Source organism: Triturus cristatus, chromosome 7, assembly GCF_964204655.1.
Source record: "Triturus cristatus chromosome 7, aTriCri1.1, whole genome shotgun sequence".
NCBI classification, from domain to species: domain Eukaryota; kingdom Metazoa; phylum Chordata; class Amphibia; order Caudata; family Salamandridae; genus Triturus; species Triturus cristatus.
In genome coordinates, this window is record NC_140590.1 from 112328596 (window position 1) to 112349588 (window position 20993).

The 20993-nt window shown below is 45.3% G+C and overlaps 1 protein-coding gene across 4 annotated transcripts in view; it reads right to left on the reverse strand.

Annotated features, from left to right (window-relative positions):
- LOC146808958 (chemerin-like receptor 1) overlaps positions 1–20993 on the reverse strand; it is a 117493-nt gene that overhangs the window by 65556 nt on the left and 30944 nt on the right. The window contains exon 2 of one of the 4 annotated variants that reach the window (XM_085615754.1): positions 13932–14072. The exons of the other annotated variants lie outside the window; for them this stretch is intronic. The gene's annotated coding sequence lies outside the window, so the exon portion shown is untranslated. The remainder of the gene's footprint in view (positions 1–13931; positions 14073–20993) is intronic. 4 annotated transcript variants of the gene reach the window in all.

Genomic DNA, 20993 nt, shown 5'->3' on the forward strand with positions numbered 1-20993 from the left:
CCTCGTCATCCAACTCTCCCTCGCTAGCCCATTGCTCCCGCTCCTTATCAGAAGCGGTTCTTTGTATTTCTCGCACTTCTTCCTTTGCATCACGCCACCTCTCCATCTGTGATTTCACTACATACATGGCAGTAGCACCAGGCTGCATCGCAGTCTCCCGTGCCACTCGGTCTGCTAACGCATTCCCTTCTCCAACTTTGTCAACTACTTTCCTATGGGCGCTACATTTAACAATAGCAATTTTCTTTGGGTACGTCAATGCAGTTAAAAGATTGTGAACTAGCTCTCCATGCATTATCTGTACCCCATGTGACGTTAGAAACCCTCTCTCCTTCCAGAGTAGACCGAAGTCATGTGCTACTCCGAAGGCATAGCGGCTGTCTGTGTACACATTCACACACAATCCTGTACTGAGCTCACATGCTCGTGTTAACGCTATTAGTTCTGCTGCTTGAGCTGACTTCTGTGGTATGCGTGCTGTCTCCACTATCGTTTGTAACGTGGTAATTGCATACGCTGCTGAAGTCGTACCATCTGGTAGCTTCAGACATGACCCATCTACCCATAGTTCTCCATCTACCTCTGAAAAGGGCGTATCCTGGAGATCGATACGACCCTTTGTCTGTTCCTCAGTCACAAGAATACAATCATGCGCTTTCTGTGCCTCCGGCTGGGTCTCGGGGTATGGCAACAATGTGGCCGGGTTTAATGTCACGCACCTTTTCAACGTAATATGAGGAGCCAAAAGCGTCAACTCATATCCCGTTAACCGGGCGCTGGTCAAATGCTGCGTCTTTGTTTGGTTAAGCAGGGCATCAACAGCATGGGGAACTAACACCAACAGTTTATGGGACAACACAATTCCCTCACTCTGCCGTATTGACACAGCTGTCGCCGCAACCGAGCGAAAACACCCCGGCAATGCTCGGGCGACAGGATCAAGTACGGCCGAAAAGTATGCACAAGGGCGCTGCTTATCACCATGCATTTGCACTAAAACTGACAATGCACATCCATCTTTCTCATGCACATACAATGAAAAGGGTTTTGCATAATCAGGGGTCCCTAACACTGGTGCGGAACAAAGGGCCTGTCGCAATTGCTGAAAAGCAACATCACACTCATCTGACCAAGGGATTGGGATGGGCGTATCTTTTGTCAGGAGAGCTAGTAATGGCTTAGCCGTATGTGAAAACCCCAATATCCACTGTCTACAAAAAGAAACGAGACCCAAAAATGCACGCACATCCTTCTGCGTGGATGGTCTCGGTGTGTCCAAGATTACTTGGATACGGTCTGGTGTGAGTGCACGCCCCTCCTTAGACAAAAGGTGACCTAGATAAGTCACCTTTGGTCTACAGAATTGCAATTTCTTCCTAGAGACCTTATGATTGTGGGAGGCTAAAAAGGAAAGTAAGGAGAGAGTGCTTTTCTCGCACAACTCCAGGGTGTCAGCCGCCAGCAAGATGTCATCGACATATTGAATGAGGGCGACCCCCTCGAGTAAAGCAAAGGAATCCAACTGTCGTTTCAAAGCCTGACTGTAAATACTAGGGCTTTCTGTGTAGCCCTGGGGAATTCTACAAAAACGATAAGATCTATTGTTTAATGTGAATCCAAAAAGAAATCGGCTATCAGGGTGAATGGGAATAGAGAAGAAGGCATTCTTCAAATCAATCACTGAGAACACGGTCGCCGTAGGCGGGACCAAAGTAAGCAACGTCGTGATATCGGAAACCACCGGGTACTGAGGTATCACGATCTTGTTTACCTCCCTCAAATCAATAATGAACCGATAGACCTTTGCATCCGTGTCCTTTTTCAGAATAGGGAGAATCGGACTGTTACAAATATTATAGGGAACTTCTTCCACTACTCCTACTGCGATCAAATCTTGCACAATCTGTATGAGAGCTTCCTCGCCCTCCTGGGAAATGCGATACTGCGGGAGGCGTGGTAGCACCGCCCCCTCCTGGACACTAATGTGGACCGGAGGAATCACCATTTGTCCCACATCCGTGTCCGACGTCGCCCATAAAGCGCGGGGGAGGGTAGCCAACAAAGCCTCCTCTGAGATCGTACACATCCGCTCGGATCGGGGGTAATTGTCATTCAGAATCACTCTCACACCCTCAGGGGAACAACGAATCGTAGCCCAAAAGTGTTTCAACATGTCGAGGCCCATAATATTATCCGGTGTATACGGGGCAAGCAAAAACGAACAGGGTGCAGAGAAACAATCAACCTGAAATGCAAGGGGCTGTGAAAGAGGGCTGCGGGAGAGCGCACCGTCAAACCCTACCGATGTAACCATTGAGCCGGATGGGGGAGCCCCTGGAGCCAAGTACCTAGACAATGCACTACGTGTCGCTCCTGTATCCACTAGGAACTGATCAGTAGAACCTAAAACCTCAGCCGATACATAAGGACCCGTCTGATCGACCGGCACCTCAACTGATTCAGACCCCCATCCAACGCATTCCTATGCATGCTGAGAATCATGATACCCCGAATGATCGGCGTCTGATACATGATACTGGTGCTGACGATCGAACACATTTGAACTATCCCGGTGCTGCCCCGCAGTGTCGAAGCGGACATTATCATTAGTATTTCCTCTAAAGTTCGAGAAACCCCCTCTACCTCTCTGGCCACCCGGGGTGTGCCCCTGCCGTGAAGCATGCAACGCTGGGCACTCCCTGGCCCAATGGCCCAACTGCTTACAGTACGCACATTGGTTTTTATTCAAATCAGATCGGCCCGAAGGGGGACCATAAGATCCGCCCCTTCCTCTATTATTAGTATTACCCCGGCGGGGTGGGCCATATACTTGCGCTAACATTACTTTTGTTTTGAGATCTTTCGATTTCTTCTCCTCCTGGCCCTTCGCCTCTTGCTCCTGACGCTCATAATACTGGGCGATGGTCAGAAGGGCCGTCGGTGTCGCGGAGGACCAAGAACTCTCACTCGCTTTTAACCGGGCCGCAACTGCCGGCAGCAAATTAGCCACATATTTGTCCGCGAAAAGGTGGCGGCCTGTGTCGTCGGTAAGCGACTGGCCACTAAAGTCATGGAACGTTTCTTCAAAGCGCGTGAAGAAATCCGCCACTGACTCATCAACCTTCTGTTTACACGCCGCCAACATATTCCAATCAATCTTTTTGGGGGGGATTATTGTTTTTAATTTAGTGACAATAGCAGCAGGAAGATCTAGAATACTCTGGGGTGGTTTCTGTGCGGGCTTCCGCTCCCTATCCTCATCCTCAAGGTCAGACCACCGGGCCTTAAAAGCAACTATATCATCCACCTTTCGGACAGATCGCCACGTGTCTGGTGGTAGAATAAGGCCAAAGAACAGATCTATATCCGCTAAGGTCATAATGCAAGAATTCAAGGCCCCCTCAACTTCTTCATAGAAGGCCGCTGGATTCTTGCGGGGGTCCGGCAATGCATTCTTTAATGCCATAACATCGGCCCTATGCCAAGGGGTATAAACCCAGTTATACACAAAATATCCCTTAGCATCGGCGGAGTTAATATCGGAACTAGTCCCCGCTCCTTTAGGAGGAACGTACAAAGGCGCCGCTTCTCGCATTGGTTTAACATGCACTACAACATCCTTATCTGACTGGGAGGTGGATGAGTGGCCCCCTGCTGCAACCGAATCCTGCTGCTCCTCCTCAGCTCGTTGACGTGCTTTCTCTCTAAGCGCCAGCACTTCGTCCCGCAAGGCGAACAGTCGTCGAGCCGCCTCTGGAGCCTTAGGGGGAGAAAAAACACCATCATGTAATGCTTTAACCTCCGAGGTCACCTCTGCAGGCTCAAAAACACCGGAATATTTTCGGAAAGCAGCAATTACGTCGTCAGCAAAATGAGACAGAAAATACACCCTCTCTCTATCTTGCCATGACCCCCAAGTTTGAAATAAGTCCTCTATGGACATCCTGCCCTTGAGTGCACGAAAGGAAAGTTTCCGAAGGTCAGCCATGTTCTCGGCCGATAACATGGACCGCGTGTCTACCTTACCCGAAGCTGGGCCAGAATCTTGCGGCCGTGGAGCAGATGCGCCAACATAAGGAGGCGGAGAGCGATCTAGTAGATAAAAATCATCATCAGGATTATTAAGGACAGGGTAAAGCGGCTGGCGAACGACATATTGACCCGAAACTTGGAGCCTACGCTCTTTCTCTTGTTTCTCCGTCTGCTCTTTGTCCTCCCGACTCTTCGCTTCTTGTGCTCGCACATGATCATTCTTTCGTTGCTCTTTATCAAACAGCGCTTTCTCACGTTTCTCTCGCTCACGCACTTCCTTCACCCACAACCGCACACACTCAAACATATCCTGACGAGCACGACGCTTACACAGACACTGTTCCACATACTCAATCTTACGCATATCAAACGATCCGTACAAAGGCCATCGCAACTCAGGATCTTTCTTGGTATATTTCCTCCACAACGTGCTGTACATTATGGAAGAAAGACCATGCTTCACGTACATATCCCTATTAGGAGTCCCCTCTGGGGGAGCTGGAGCAGATTCCTCGAGGTTCAACCGGTTTCCAAAGCAGCAACACCACTTACGGAGTGCGCTAAAAGCAGGCATGCTAAAAATAATGCAAAATATGCAGTATTATCAAATAAAATGGCACTTAATCGTTGCGCCGTTCCAAGTTTACACAGCTCCGGAGAAATTTCTCCACATTACCTGCCTATATGTGTTGCAACGCATATATTTCACAAAGACAAATTCAAAATATGACTAGTCATCCCAAATCAAACTCAAATAGCCAACCCAGGCTTCAAAACTCGGAGCAAGTACCGTACAACGGTTCTTACCAATCAAGAGTCCAGGTTCCAACTGCCAAGCTCCACAATCGCCCAAACGGCTCTCACGGCAAGACCGACAGAAGAGATCTCAGTCGATGACCGGCGCCACCCAGATGGTCAGCTCGGAAGGGAAGGAAGAAAAACCTTGGGATGCCAGGGCTAAGACGCCGCTGGCAGTGATCACGTCCCCGGCCAAACTCCTCACCTTCGTCGCGACCAGTCCTTCGAGCATCCGAGTCGCCGATGAGCCCCACGTGACGGGCGCCAATTGATGAATACAAGCCCCAGCTAGGCCCGCAAGAGACAAGGGTTCGCTCTTCTGTAACGCAATCTACAAGGAAGTTGGCACGGAAACTGCAAAGTACAAAGACAACGTTTATTAACCCTTAAGGGTGGTCCTACAATCCACACAACACTCTTCAGTATTGCAAGGAGTAGCACACAGAACTTACATACACAGTCCCCTTATATACACAACAGAGGGGCTCATGAGTGGGTGGATAGCACATGGAGTCGAAGAACATTACCATTTAGGGTCATTCCCGATTCTAAATCAATACATGGGCGGAGCTAACACACTCCTAGAGCCCGCGAAAACACATGGTCAAGCAGAACTAATTATAACAGATGTGGTCAGTTCTGAGCATGCGCCAGATGGACAGGAGGGCTATTTATAAACTGTTGCTAGGCAGATTACAGGAGCAACTAACACAGAGGTCGGACTCTCCTCATGGCGAACACGTGGCAGCATGTCAACACAAAATGGAGTCCAGACTTCGGCCAACATACGGAAGAGAACACGATAAGGGGAAGCATTAATGTTTTCAGTAAATGCTTAATCACGATCTGCTTTAATTTACAACAGACTGGTGAGGCCTTGCTCACATGGATGGTGCGCCTTTATGAACTAGGCGCTGCTGGTATTATGCTGGATACTGGCGACTGTTTAAAATTTTGTTCTTTGAGTTTGGATTCTACTGTGCAAGATCATTTTCGTAACTATAATGGTGGTGGTCAAATTTCTTTGCTCCAATTGGCGACTGAGGGTTGTAATTTGAAGTATCCTACTGAATCTGACTGGCCTGTCAATGACAAGCCGTGGTATACCTTGCGTGATGCTGCGCAACGTCTTAAGGAGGAAGTGATGAAAACGGCTATTTTTCTGGGCACTGCTGACAGGTTGCTTGATGGGATGTTGACTTCTTCTGTGCGGAATCGTATCATTCGCTCTTCTCCTGTTGCCTACAAGCAGGTCATGATGACTTTGTTGATTAACCAGACTGGTAATGTACTATCTACGGTGTTGGAATCGGTACGCCAACTCGGTGAGTTGGGTGAGTGGTTTAAACCTGAACGTCAGTCCCGGTCTGACACTCGTACTCCTGGTGAATATAAATTTACTAGGCGTGATATCTTTACTGGTCTTTTGGCTGATGGTGTGCGTCGGGAGGACATTGATGGTGAGACTACTGCTCGTTTGTGGGAGTTGTTTCGCAAACGGGGCTTGGATCGGAAGGAGGGTGCCCGGCGTGTTCGAACGACTGAGTGTGATCGTGGTTGTTCTGATGGTAGCGGTGATGACGATCGCCGTGGGCGCTCTGATCGTCGTGATGATCGGCGTCCTGTACGTGATCTGTCCCCCCGTCGAGAGCGGGACAGGGAGAGAGAGGGGGAAAAGGAAAGGGGGAGAAATGATCATGCTTACAGCAGGCATAGAGATGATAGGGATCAATCTCCTGAGTTGAGGAGGAGAGAGAATCGTCACAGTTTGGTTGATCGTAACCCACGGTACAATACTGAAGACTTGAATCCGTTCCGTACGGGGAATGGATATGAACAGGAGGTACCGATACCTAAGAAACGTGAGAGTCTTTATCCTGATTTGTCCTGGTACACAGAATGCAGTAAGAATGACTAGGAAATAGGTCAAGCTCCGGTACACAGATGGGCTCATAGAGATAATAGACCCTATGTAGATATTGATATTTATTGGAGACATCGTAATATCCAAAGGGCCCGAGCATTAGTTGATACAGGAGCGGAGGCCACTCTTATTCATGGAAAATCAAAGAAGTTTACAGGGCAGCCTTTTACTATTACCGGATTAGGAGGAAAAGAAACCCCTGCAGTTCAAACTTTGCTTGAAATGAGAATAGGTAGAATCCCTAGAAAGGAATATTCTGTATTAGTGGTGCCACTCCTAGAATTCATAATTGGAATTGATATTTTGAAGGGAATGACGTTGCATCTTGATGATGGGTGTTACCAATTTGGAACGACGCATTATATCTCGTCCAGACCTATACGGGTTGGTCGTTTAAGGATGCCCCCCATACAAGTTCCCCAGGCGACCAAAGTGGTTTGTCAGAAGCAGTATCGTATTCCGGGTGGTCATGCAGAGATTAGTACCACCATTCAGGAGTTGGTTGATGCAGGCGTTATAACTCCGGTTACTTCTGCTTGGAATAATCCTGTTTGGCCGGTGCGTAAGAGTGACAATTCTTGGCGTATGACTGTTGATTATCGAGAATTGAACAAACACACGCCCTCTTTGACTGTTGCAGTACCGGATGTTCTCACCCTGATTGAAAGAATCCAAGCACATCCAGGTACATGGTATGCGTCCATCGATATTGCTAATGCTTTCTTTTCTATTCCAATTGCCCCTGAGTGTCAGGAACAGTTCAGTTTTACGTGGAACGGGCGTCAGATGACGTTCAGAAGTCTTCCTCAGGGCTATGTGCATAGTCCTACGATTTGTCACCGGCTGGTGGCAGAACACTTGGCTGAAGTACCAGTTCATTCCAAAATTCAGATATGTCATTATATTGATGATGTTTTGATCCAAGGTGAAACACAAGAGGATGTTCAGACACAATTAGATAGAGTCATTGAGTGTCTGCGTGAGAAAGGTTGGGAGATCAATCCGGATAAATTACAAGGTCCGTCTCAAGCTGTAAAATTTTTAGGTATTAATTGGCATGAGGGACACCGCGAGGTGATCCCTCAAGTTAAACAGAAGATTCTTGATTTTTCAGTTCCGAGGAATAGGAAGGAAGCCCAGAGTTTCATTGGCTTATTTGGTTTTTGGCGCCAGCATATTCCTCATTTGAGTCAAATATTGGCCCCCTTGTACCGAATTACCCGTAAAAAGAATGCATTTGAATGGGGTAAGCAACAGCAAGATGCATTTAGTCTGGCGAAAGAGGCAATTCAACATGCTATGGATCTATGGCCTGTACGTGATGGTGATGTGAATTTGAATGTGTCTGTGCAAGGCCCTTATGCAAATTGGAGTCTATGGCAGAAACAAGGCAGGAGTAAGGTACCGTTAGGGTTTTGGACCAAAAAGCTACCTGATGCTGGTGAGCGTTATACACCCTTTGAGAAACAGCTACTTGCTTGTTATTGGGCTTTGGTGGATACCGAGCAATTGACTTTGGGACATGATATATTCTTGCGTCCTGAAATTCCTATCATGCAGTGGGTTTTGAGTTCACCGAAAACTCATCGAATTGGGCATGCTCAGGAGGCGAGTGTGATTAAATGGAAATGGTATATACAAGACAGGGCACGTGTGGGTCCGAAAGGAGTTGCGTTTTTACATGAGCAAGTGGCGCAAGCACCGTCGACTGAGACTGAGAGTGAGTGTTCCGTACCTTTAGACCAGGAGTCTCCTGTCAAGTGGGGTAGACCTTTTGATGATTTGTCCGCTGAGGACAGAAACCATGTTTGGTTCACAGATGGGTCAGCGAAGTTTATTGGAACGACACGGCACTGGAAGGCGGTGTCTTATAATCCGGTCACACAGAAACTGTTGAGCACAACTGGTGAAGGGAAGAGTAGCCAATTTGCCGAGCTTTACGCTGTTTACCAAGTTTTGAAACAAGAGTTACCTGGCACATGTCATATTTTTACCGATTCTTGGTCAACTGCCAATGGACTGGCTGTTTGGTTGCCGACCTGGCATTCCCATAATTGGAAGTTACATTCCAAAGAATTGTGGGGAAAAGAGTTATGGCAAGAGATTTGGGAGATGCTCCCACAGAGTACTGTTACCATCTTCCATGTGGATGCTCACACCCCAATAGACTCCCTTGACAAATTTTTTCATAACATTGCAGATGAAAATCTAAAATTGCTGAGGCAGTGGTGGACAGACAAGATCCTGATATTGCGGGATTGGCGAAATGGGCACACCAGAAGGCAGGACACTTTGGAGAGAAGGCCACTAGCAGGTGGGCTGCTGATAGAGGAATTTATATTCCCCTGGATCTAATCAAAAATGTTATCTTACATTGTCCCGTCTGTCAACATATCAGACAGCGTAAGGTACCCCAAATTGTTAGAGGCCATTTACATCGCGGGAAACTGCCCGCTCAAATTTGGCAGATTGATTACATCGGACCCCTTCGCATGAGTAGAAATTGTCAATATGTTTGCACAATTGTCGATACATATAGTGGCTTGCTGGTAGCTCTTCCATGTAAGCAAGCCACCCAATTGAATACCATAAAAACATTAGAATTGATTATGATGTATTATGGTGTGCCATTCCAAATTCAATCTGATAATGCATCCCATTTTCGTGGAAGATTGGTACAGGAATTCTGTGTGGAACATAATATTGAATGGATATTTCATATACCCTACTACCCGCAGGCCTCGGGCCTGGTGGAGAGATTGAATGGCCTGCTAAAGGATCAATTACGAAAGTTAACAGATGACAAGTATAAAAATTGGCGAGACTTTTTACCCCAAGCACTATTGATCCTGAATAATCGTCCTTTTTTAAATGCTGAATCTCCACTTATGCGTTTGTTTCCCCCAACTGTTGAGACTATGCCTAATGTAATCAATGAAACTGTGATGTATTGGGAAATTACTCCCGGAGCTCTGGCCCCATGCAGAGCGACCCCAGGGTCGGCAGGTTTAGACTTGCATGCCATGGATGACACCGTCCTGGAAAGTAAAAATCGGGTCATCATTGCTACCGGTGTTGGTATTCATATACCACCTGGGAATTTTGGATTGATCGCCCCTAGATCGGGGCTGGCTGTAAAAGGCATCCAGGTACTTGGAGGGGTTATCGACAGCGACTATCAGGGAGAGATTAAGGTACTTCTGCTAAATAGCAGTGAGATCGACTTACTGATACACCGCACCGACCGAGTGGCTCAATTACTCATTATGCCTGTTTTCAGTGGTGAAATAATGAAAGGCACTGCCCCAATTTTGCTAACTGTACGTGGCCAGAAAGGCTTTGGCTCTACGGATAACCCTGGGGCCAAGGTTTGGGTGCAATCGCCTAAGAATCCCCCTGAACAAGCAGAGGTTATTGCCACCGGTCAGGACAATACCATTTTGGTTATGAGGCCAGGGAAAGATAGCTGGGAAGCTGTCCCAGCTGATAAATGTTACTTACGAGAATGATTAATGCCTGTATTTGGTTCTTTTTCAGATCATTCTTTGGATTGTTGCTGCAGGATGTGTCGGTTTTGGACGCCTTTCGGATTGCTTCGGCGAGAGAGAAGGGATCCCATCAACCCGGGATGAACTGGGAACCCGAGTGTTGCGTTCCTTCAATGCGTGGGATTCGTCATCGAACTTTTGGACATTACTGGCCAAGAGAGTGACTGATGCCCCTCACTTCTGTTTGACACCGATGAGATCTGTGCACGACATTCTTGCGACTTGCCTAGTTGCTGTCCCCGCCTCACTGGAGACTTTAATCAGTATCTTTAACATTTCGAAGGCTCGTCCGAATATTGTCCTGGGTGATTTTGCTACCCATGTATATTGTCCTTTGTGTATTGAACTGCCGAATGGCCAACTCCCCATCCAGTCCCAAATAATTACGTATAATATCACACAAGGTGACCTATGCTTCTTTCTTACATGTAATCCTAATGCAATTTCTGAATGCCTACGCCTTAAGTTAAGAGGCGCCACTTCCTTCACAACTCCCGAACGGACTTTGTGTTTCCAGAGGACACCGACCACATGTGTCTCGGTCCAGAACAATATGACTTGCAATAGTTTGGTAGTTTCTCCCAGTCACTATCGTGCGATGTTGCTACCTGCCGGATGGCTTTTCTCATGTGGTAATACTTCCTGGCCGTATGTCCCTGCAAACATTTCCGGAGGCCCGTGTGCCATTACTAGACTCAGTTTACTCATGTTTTCATCACATCCAAATGCCAACTCTCGTGTGCTTCGAGATACTGTGATGCTACAGGAGGATTGTGACTCATCTTTGCATTTATATTCCAAGTCTGAATATCTTAGCCTAGCTGTTTCAATTATTGGTGTTCCTGCTTTGGCGGTTTATAATGCCAAATCCATTGGGAAAATGGCTTGCTGGATGGTGAAATCTATTAATCATACTTCTACAGTCTTGTCTGACTTGTTATTAGACGCCCAGGGTGAACGTAGGGCCATTTTGCAAAATAGAGCAGCCATTGATTATCTTTTGCTTAAACATGGACATGGTTGCTCGGACTTTGAAGGACTCTGCTGTTTTAACTTATCTGATCATACACAATCCATTTGTGTACACATAGATAAGTTGCATGACTTAACCGATGAAGTTAGAAAACACATTGATCAGGGCTGGTTTGACTGGCTCTTTAATTGGTTACCGGACGTGCATATGCTACGCCACACATTAGGTGGCATTCTGATTGCTATCGCTGTTTTGATTTCTATCTGTTGCTTTATTCAGTGTATCCCTTCACTGCTTCAATTTTGTACACCTGGTACTAGACATAGATCAGTTAATTTTGTTTCATATTATTCTTCCACCGATGTTAGTTCTGTTTAATGGATGTATAATAGACTGAAGTCAAGGGTGAAATGTAATGTAGTTTAACAAGGGTACCCCTAATTTAGTTTCCTATCTCAGGGTATAAAGCCAAATATCTGTGAATCAGTATATAGGAAACTAATGACAATACAATGGACTGGTATACAAACTACACATGTTAAAAAGGGTTCAGACAGATATAATGCAACATTTAATTGACCAACTAAGACCACACCAGAACTAAATGATTTCTATCTTTTTATTAATTGTGTGTTGAATTATACATATACTTACAAACTTATGTGCCGTTATTCATTTTAACGTAACAAGGGTGAAATGTACTGCTCGATTTTCCCGGCCTTCGTGTGTTGTAGAGCGATCAATATGACTTCAGTCTCTTTCCATCCAAGTCTAAGGATTAGAGTAGTGAATAGAGCCTATTTAGTAGACACTTTGACACGATCCCGTGCTCCTACCCATAGATCAGGGCCTACATACATAGCCTAGGGGATAGATTCGTTAGTATTAAGGATAACCTGCCCTATAGTGAGGGTATTTCATGGAGTTGTGCTGAATTCAGGCCTGGTAGGCCTCAGACAGAAGAGACTCCATCTTTCTTTCTGCTCCGGCAGCTTGGGATGCTTCTAGGTCAAATGTAATGTTTTAGTTATGAGGTGTTATTCGCTCGGAGAGAACCAGTTCAGGCCGGCCCTTATCGAAGGAATGTATTTCTCCCCTGCCGAAGACACTACATCAGGCCGGCCGGCTGGGAACGTGTCCTTGGCACGGGGAGGTACAGGAATTTGGTGGGCGGCAGGTTTCGAGCTGGAAATTTCCATGAGGGAATGCACTTCTATATTAGTGAAAGTCTGAGTTAGATATGGGCACTTGCTTCTAGTCCGTAGGCGGCATCTGGCCGTTAGCAGTAAAGCTACTACTTATTCCAGGGAAGACAGATGGCGAACCTGAATCTAAAGAGGAGAGAGTAGCCGATGAGGAAGAGGTTCCAGTGACTCGGAGAGGGAGAAGGGAGTAGATCCGCGACTGCGGAGGTGTGACTTCCAGGCAAAGCCGAGGCACAGACGAGAAGGGAACCTAGATGATCATTGAGCACAGGCTACATACGACTAAGGTGATGTCGACCCCTTTTCTATTGAAGTGTGTAACTTAACCTTTTACTTTCCTTGCAGGTTGTATATATGATGTATTCTGTGAATGTGCATGTGGCATTTAAATAAAGTATTTAGCTTGTCGTGAGTTAGCATGTGTTGTGTATCTTTGTATAGGAGGATAGCCTATTCTTTTAGTCAGAGTTAACTCGGCATGAACAGATGTTAATCCTGGTCAGGTAAGTGGTAACTGAATGAGGGGGAAACGAACCCCTCGAACTAAAGAACAGGTTGTGCTCAACTAATAGTCTCTGTGTGATCTGATATATATAGTAATCCCGATTCCCCTGTCGTGTACTACGGTAATAATAGGATGAGCTCGTGCTGTGTGTTGCTGCCGCCTAGGTAGGAGATTCTGGGTCTGCCTGAGACCGCGAGACTGTGTGTTGCTGCCGCCTGGGTAGGAGATTCTGGGTCTGCCTGAGACCGCGAGACTGTGTGTTGCTGCCGCCTGGGTAGGAGATTCTGGGTCTGCCTGAGACCGCGAGACTGTGTGTTGCTACCGCCTGGGTAGGAGATTCTGGGTCTGCCTGAGACCGCGAGACTGTGTGTTGCTACCGTTTGGGTAGGAGATTCTGGGTCTGCCTGAGACCGCGAGACTGTGTGTTGCTGCCGTCTGGGTAGGAGATTCTGGGTCTGCCTAAGACCGCGAGACTGTGCTTGCTGAGATCGCGAGGCTGTGAGGTCTTGATATATATATATAATAGGAATTCCCTGTCCTTAGGTGGTACATATATATGTGGTTATTTAGGTGTAAAAAGGCCCTAGGGAGGGGGTAACGTTCTGGTTTGGGTTAGAAAGGCTCTGTTGAGCGAGTTCCACCTGATCCGAAAACCCAAGCAGAACAGATCCCTTGCCTGATCATTTTCTCTATTATGTTACTCCTTCAATTATTTCTGGTGTCAATTGATATTGTGGGAAAAAAACTTCCGCATTTTCGCGATATTTCCGCTTGTTTGCGATAATTTTAAACATTTTCGTGATAATTTGCGAAAGTTAATTTCGCAAATTCCGCCCACCCCTACTCCTTCCTCCCTTCGGCACCATCAGTAGCTTTCTTCTGAGTCACTCTCATCGCGTTGCAGCCAATACTGTGAAACAGCGCTTGCGCTTGGCAGCTTATTTACCTGTTCTTCATTGTAGAATCCCGATTCACTACTATACTTCTGTGAGTTTCTGCTCTGTGGGAAAGGCAGTTTTGGCACCTGATTCTGTGGGGGAACAACCTGCTGCTGTTGCTGCAGTTGACCACTCACCTCATGCTGCACCTGTGGGTTCAATGATGGATTTTCATTATTACTACTTGGAGGAAATTTACACTCGGATTTCCAATGCCCTATCCTACCACAATTATGGCATGGGAACTTCTTTTTAGCTTCTTCTATATTGCCTTTCCCTTTCCCAGGACCAAATTTCTGTCTTGTTCCTGTGTTACTTGCGTGTTCCACTAATTGTGCTTCTTGTCTCTCTGCTACTTTTACCTGTGCCCACATTGCCTTCTCCTTTAGGTTTCCGCTGTTTTGCCTCAATCTCATCACTAAAGTATTTAGCATGTCTCAATACTTCATCTATTTTCTTATTTTGCCAATCAACAGTATGCTGTTTAATCATTTCACCGATTTCTGGACGTAAACCATATACAAATCTGTATACAAAATGACTCAAATCCTTTTCACTCAGATTCTCATCTCTGCTAAACTGCTTAAAAGCTGGTATTAACCTCTCATAATAGGCATGTACTGACTCTTTACCTTCTTGATGTGTTTGGTCAATTTTTACCCAATCTGTCTCTTTAAGGGGCACTTTCTTTTTCAAAAATACCATAACCTGTTCATATTTCTTCATTACCTCGGGGTCTGGAGCTCTTGTTTTAGGATCCCTAGGGTATTCTTGAGTTGGCCAGTTAATCATAATACTTTAGACAATTTTACAAATCTGTCTACTTGCCTGTACCACTCAACGGGCTTCTCGCGCAGTCGAGGGAAATCATTCATAAAAGACAAAACATCCTGTCTTGTCCATGGGACATGCACATATCCTCCTCCTGGAATCTCTCTCATAGGGTACTCTGTCACTACCTTTTCTTTTTCTCTTACAGGAAATGCTGTAAATGTCTTATCTGGGGCATCATCTCGTTTTCGATACCACCTACTTCTCCATTTATCCACATCTCCCCATTTTCTTAATAAAATGATTATGTCCTTAGTCTGACCTATCCGTCCTGTAGTATTCAGATTTTCAATATCTTTTTCAGTGAAATCAATTCGATATGGTTTTTGCAAAGCTTTTACCTTCTCGATGTCTATTCCCATTTCATTTGCTACTTCTTCTAACCTCTCATGTAGGTTTTTTCGCTCTCCATGTTGCACTTTTGCACAAAAATAGTAATTCCTCATCCTGGTAATTTTTCAATTGTTCTGTGGGGATAGTCCCTACTATTAATTCTTCCAATACCATTCGTAACTTCGCCACATCAATTGATTGGGATTCTTTGTCTTTTCTCTGCAAGCTTCTTAACCACTCACTTAGTTCTTCCGTAGATGGTCCTACTGGTTTCTCTAATGTGGTTTTCGCCAAATTTACTGAATTTTCACCATTTGTTCTATTTTCTGCTTTTCTAGTGGAGTTACTCTTCTCTAAATTTTTCGACATTGGTTCTGTCTTAATAATTCGTAATGTTTCTTTCATTGGGGCACTTGGTGTCAATGCTTCTGGTTCTGGTTGATACGATGGTGGATTTTTATAAAACATGTCATCGAGAACATCATCTTCCGATTCATTCACTCCATACCTTCTCGACTCAACATTATGTCTTTTTTCTACACACTTTCTTCCTTCATTTTTTCCTGCAGTTCTTATGGGGAACAGACCCTCAGTCATACTTGCTTCCTGCCATCTTCTCATTCTATCATTATGATTTTCATGTCCGTACTGTCGACCAAACATGTACCTATACCTTCCGCCACTTCTCTGTCTCTCTCGTTCATGCATCTCATCTTCCCATTCTGTCAATGCCTCAGAGAATACCTATTACCTGTGGGCTTTATACTTCCAGTGCTAGCGCTGTTTGTTTTTCTGCTTGAAGCTGCAGCATGGGTAATTTTCGCCCCTCACTCTGAATCGTGCACTGCTTCCATTACAATAGCTACAGAATTGTGCACGCGCTTGGACCAGGGATTCATCTTCGTACATGTTGACCCACTTATTCCCCTGAATTCTCTTTTTAAAGGTGATCTAGTGGAATGTATAATGCATTTTATCGCACGGCTAAGGAGAAGCCTGGTGTCAAAACTTCATAGGGGGACATCTTTATGCCTCTGTCATTGTGGCAAGAAGTGACGCGCATTAGACGATATGTACTTTAGGGAAAGAAAACATGGCGTCTGGTGCCATCTAGTGATCAGCCAGGGAAGCTGCTTTATAATGAAAATTACAGGCGTGCTCACGTTTAAAAACAAGCGCGCGCGAGAGAGGAGGGGCCTGCGCCTGTTTCCCTTGCGGGAGCGTCCAGGGGCACCATGTGTTTGAAAGTTAATTACAAACATATGGTGTCAAGCTCACTCCCGCAAGGCAATCGCCACATGTGCACGCGTTGCCATTGAAGGCAATGGAACGCGTGCACGTTTTCGGCTGAAAAGCCGAAGCGATTGCAAAAGGTCTTTTTGCCTATGCAGCTCATGCGCACTGCGTAGGCGAGACCTAAAAATAGCTATCACAATTGTGTTAAAAAAACTTAGCTTTCCCTTACAGCTCTGCATGTCCCTGAAAGCTGGAATAGTGGTGACTTGAGTACAACAAACGCTTTATTGATGCAATTTTTCAGGAAAAAACAGTCACTTTTGCACATACCAGTGTTTCCTATTTTTGTCCTAAAAACTAAAATGTAGCAATATTTTGGCTATTTACTCGGTCCCCTCCGGGGCATCCACAAACCCTGGGTAACATTAGAATCCCCATGACATTGGGAAAAAGGGGGCAAATTTGGCATTTGTACCTTTTGTGGAAAAAAGGTTACAGAGGCCTAAGCAGAACCACCCCTTTTATAACTAGGGATTCAGGTTGGCAGAGGTATGCACCCTGACCAAGCAGGAACCAAAATCCTAGTCAGGGTAAGTCAGATACACACCATAAATTAACCTGTGCCAAACCTCTGGTAGCTTGACACAGAGAAGACAGGCTTAACTTAAGATGCATAGTGTAAAGTATTCATGCAACACTTTAAACAGAAAAACAGTGTAAAACTCCACACAAACATATACCTCTAATTTAGGACAATAGAGATTATTTTATTGAACAAAATAAGACCAAAATGGCAAAGGTCCAATAGGTAGAACCGGACTTGTGAATTTATAAAGAATATTTGTAAATATAGTGCCTAAAAGCATAAAGCGCCAAGTGAGGCTGTCTGGTTGTGGTTGACCGGGTCAAACCCAAAAGTTCAGGCTGACCACGATGGAGTACGGGTCGGATACAGGGACCAACCTTATCCAGCTGAAAAAGATGTGGAGGCATTAGGGACCAATGTGATGGGTTAGTTATCGAATAGCAATTTTTGGAGTAGTTTCTGGAACATGCATTCATTGCCTGTAGACCTCAGAGCTATCGAAAGGGAGTTCAAGAGAATGGGGGCAATGAGGCTGAATGACCTTACTCTGCTTCCAGTTTTTCGAATGCGATGGACAACTCCTCTTTGTTCATTTGAGGAGCAGAGGGTCCTCATCGGGGTGTAGGGGGTTATGAGCTGACAAGAGGTTTGAGGTCCCTGTCCTCTAAGTGCTCTAAAAGCAATACTAAGAGCATTACATTTGATTCTCTGGGGTATTGGTAACCAATGAAGGTCCCTAAGACCTTTTCTCACTGACTTATGTCGCAATATTTGTAACAAGGTAAGTGCAGCCACATTCTGCACAACTTGTAATTTACTAATTACAGCCTTTGGTGCTCTTAGTTAGAGAGAATTACAGCAGTCCAGCTGAGAGAGGATAAGGGCCTGGACCACTCGTCTTCTGGATGTCATGGAAAGCAACGGGAGTAATTTCCAAAGCATTCAGTGAATTCCATAACAGCAGGCTGATATTTTGGTGGCCTGGGTCTCCATCGTTAGGGTTTTATCAAACCAGTCTCCCAAACGTGTTATAGACGTTTTGCAGTGGGGGAGCCATAACTAAACAGTCTGGTCAGCCCAGGGACCTCTGAGGAGATTGATAGTTCCCCAGAACCATCAACTCATTTTTATTGCTGTTCAGCTTCAGGCAGGATTTATCTATCTTACTGGCCACCCCCTCCATGCAAGGTCCCAAAATTGCTGAAGACTGTCCCTGAACTGGTTTGAGCGAGAAAACAAATTAGGTATCATATGCAGATAATACTATGGAGATCCCAAATGGTTTCACATTATCTGCAAGTGGCTGCATGTATAAATTAAAAAGCGTTGGGCTTAAGAAGAAGCCCTGTGGGACACCACAGTGAAGAGCAAAAGTATCGCAGGAAAAGGAATTCTAGTATACCTGAAGGATCTATCAGAAAGAAAACACCTTAGCCAGTCCTGGGCTGTTCCTGATGTAGGTGTTGCATCGTCATCAAGCCATGCAGCCGGCAATGCGATGTCTTCATCCTCGGTGGCAACTGCTTGTATTGGCATCAAGGAGAGACGCATCAGTGCAACTACGACAATGCATGGATTTTTATTGATGTAGCACAGAAAATCGACTCACAAGGGCCCAGGACTGGATTGGCACGACTTGGGAGGTCAAACTCACTGTTAGAAGAGTCCAGGTGCTATAGCAGGTTTGTCTGAAGTCTTTGATGTCCCTGAGACTTCAGAACAGGTGGCAAGTCAGCAAGTCCTTGGAGTCACTTTGGTTCTGGAGATGTAGAGGTGCTGGTCCAGTCCTTTTCACTCCAAGGTAGGAAGGGCAGCACACAAAAGGTCAGTCAAGGCACAGCAGGAGTCCAGCAGAGTGACAGTCCTTTCAGCAGCACAGCAGTCCTTCCGGGCAGAATTTGCTCAGGTCCAGAAGTGCACTGGAATGGTGTTGCCTGAGGTCCAGAACTTATACCCAGTTGTGTCTTTGAAGTGGGGGAGACTTCAAAGAGAGACCTTTGAAGTACACAAAGTCCCTGCCCTTCCTGCACTGGCTCCAGACTCACTGCAAGGGGGTAGGCAGCCTTTTGTGTGGAGACAGTCACAGCCTATTCAGGTGTCAGTGCCAGCTCCACCCTCCGATCTGACCCAAGATAACCCATCAGAATGTTGATGGTCCATCAGTCACACCTAAGCTCCCTTTGTGTATGGCTCTCCGGGTAGAATCCACAAAGCCCAGCTGTCACCCACCCACACCAAACGTGTATTCAGAGACAGGCATAAGGCACAGAATATTTAAAGTAAGAAATGTCCAACTTTCTAAAAGTTGCATTTTCAGAATTGCAACTTAAAAACCAACTTTACCATAACTCCAGAGACACAAAACTTGAAAATCTATCTTTTCCCAATTGGAAATTACACTTATAAAGTGTCGTAAAACAATCCCAATGTAAAACCTATGGGAGAGACAGGTCTTGCAGTAGGGAAAAACGAGTTGAACAGTTTTTCACTATCAGGACATGTAAAACTTACAGTAGATGTCCAACTTTTAAGAATACACTGAACCCTGCCCTTGGGCAGTCCAGGGCCTACCTTATATGTTTTAAAAATGAAAGGTTGGACCTGGCAAAAGGGTTAACTTGCCAGGTCGACGTGGACTTTAAAACTGCTCACACATGGTCTGAAATGGCAGGCCTGAGACATGTTTAATGGGCTACTAAAGTGGGTAGCACAATCAGTGCTGCAGGCCCACTAGTAGCATTTAATTTATAGGACCTGGTCACATGTGGTGCACTTTAATAGGTACTTATGCGTAAACTAAATAGTTTACGTATAAGTGCCTATTACCTATCACCTGCACTTTAGCACTTTTTAGCAGTGCCCAGAGACCTAAATCCGGCATAAAGAAAGTTAGCAAAACAGGAGGTCAGAAGGCAAAAAGTCAGCGGAAAGCACACCAACGATGCACGTCTACAACGACTCAGCACTGACGTGAAAAAACCTCAGGAGCCAAGGGGTTAATCTGGAAAGTAGAGTACATCCTCAATTTCAGATGGGTTATCTCGTGGATGATCACTCAGCATACCTGTGACATCTAAGAAACGTCCCTTGTTCATGGTTGTGTGTCCTGGAGCTTTTAAATTTGTGGAATAACCAAAAATGTCTCCGTGAACCACTAATGACAATGAATAACAAATGAATTCTATGGAATTGTACTATGACTTTTTCTTAATATGACAAAATACTGATTGTTTTTTAAAACCTATAATGCTGTTACCTATGTTATAGGATGTTTTAAAGCAATTTTATTTTAAAATGATGTATTGCACTGCAATTTTAACTGGTTTACTTATATGATTTGCTTTTGATATCTATGATGTAAATGTCATATATTTGATCGATAAATAAATATATATATAATTTGTGGTATCTGATGAAACCTCAACTTCTGACTGTGAAAATTGCCCCAGCTTCACTGAACATGCATCCTGAAGATACACTGACTACATGAAATATACTTTATTAACAGCCTGCTAACCTTTGGCTACTAATCCGTCCTCCCATGCCAATAGGTCAATGGATCCTGATAGACCTCTAACGAGTTATCCAAATTGTCCTGTGCTATCTTCTCAATCAAACAATCAACATTTGTATAGCACACCATTGTCACCCCTATGGGTCTCTGAGTGCTGTGGGTGTGAAGTCTCAGTTGAAGAGACAGGTCTTGAGTTTCTTCCTGAAGACTGCCGTGGAGGAAAACAGTAGGAGGAGGGAGGTGGTGGGAAGAGGGAATGAAGAGCAGGAAGAGACATAATAGAGTGCAGGAGTGACCCAAGAGGAGGCAGAAAAATAAGCACCAAACAAGCAGAAGAAGGCAGACAAACGAACAGAAAAAGGCAAAAAATATGCAGCAAGTGAGCAAAGGAGGCAGCAGAAACTGGCGGACTGTGAGCAGGCTGTACAGGAGAACGATTGCAGGGGGAGCTGGCACGAGGACCTGCTCCATTGATGTTAACACATATTGGTTGCCTGCACCTATGCACTTTAGTTTTGTCCTGCTATAACCATAAACCAACCAATTACAGATGTTGGAAGTGAAGCTGTT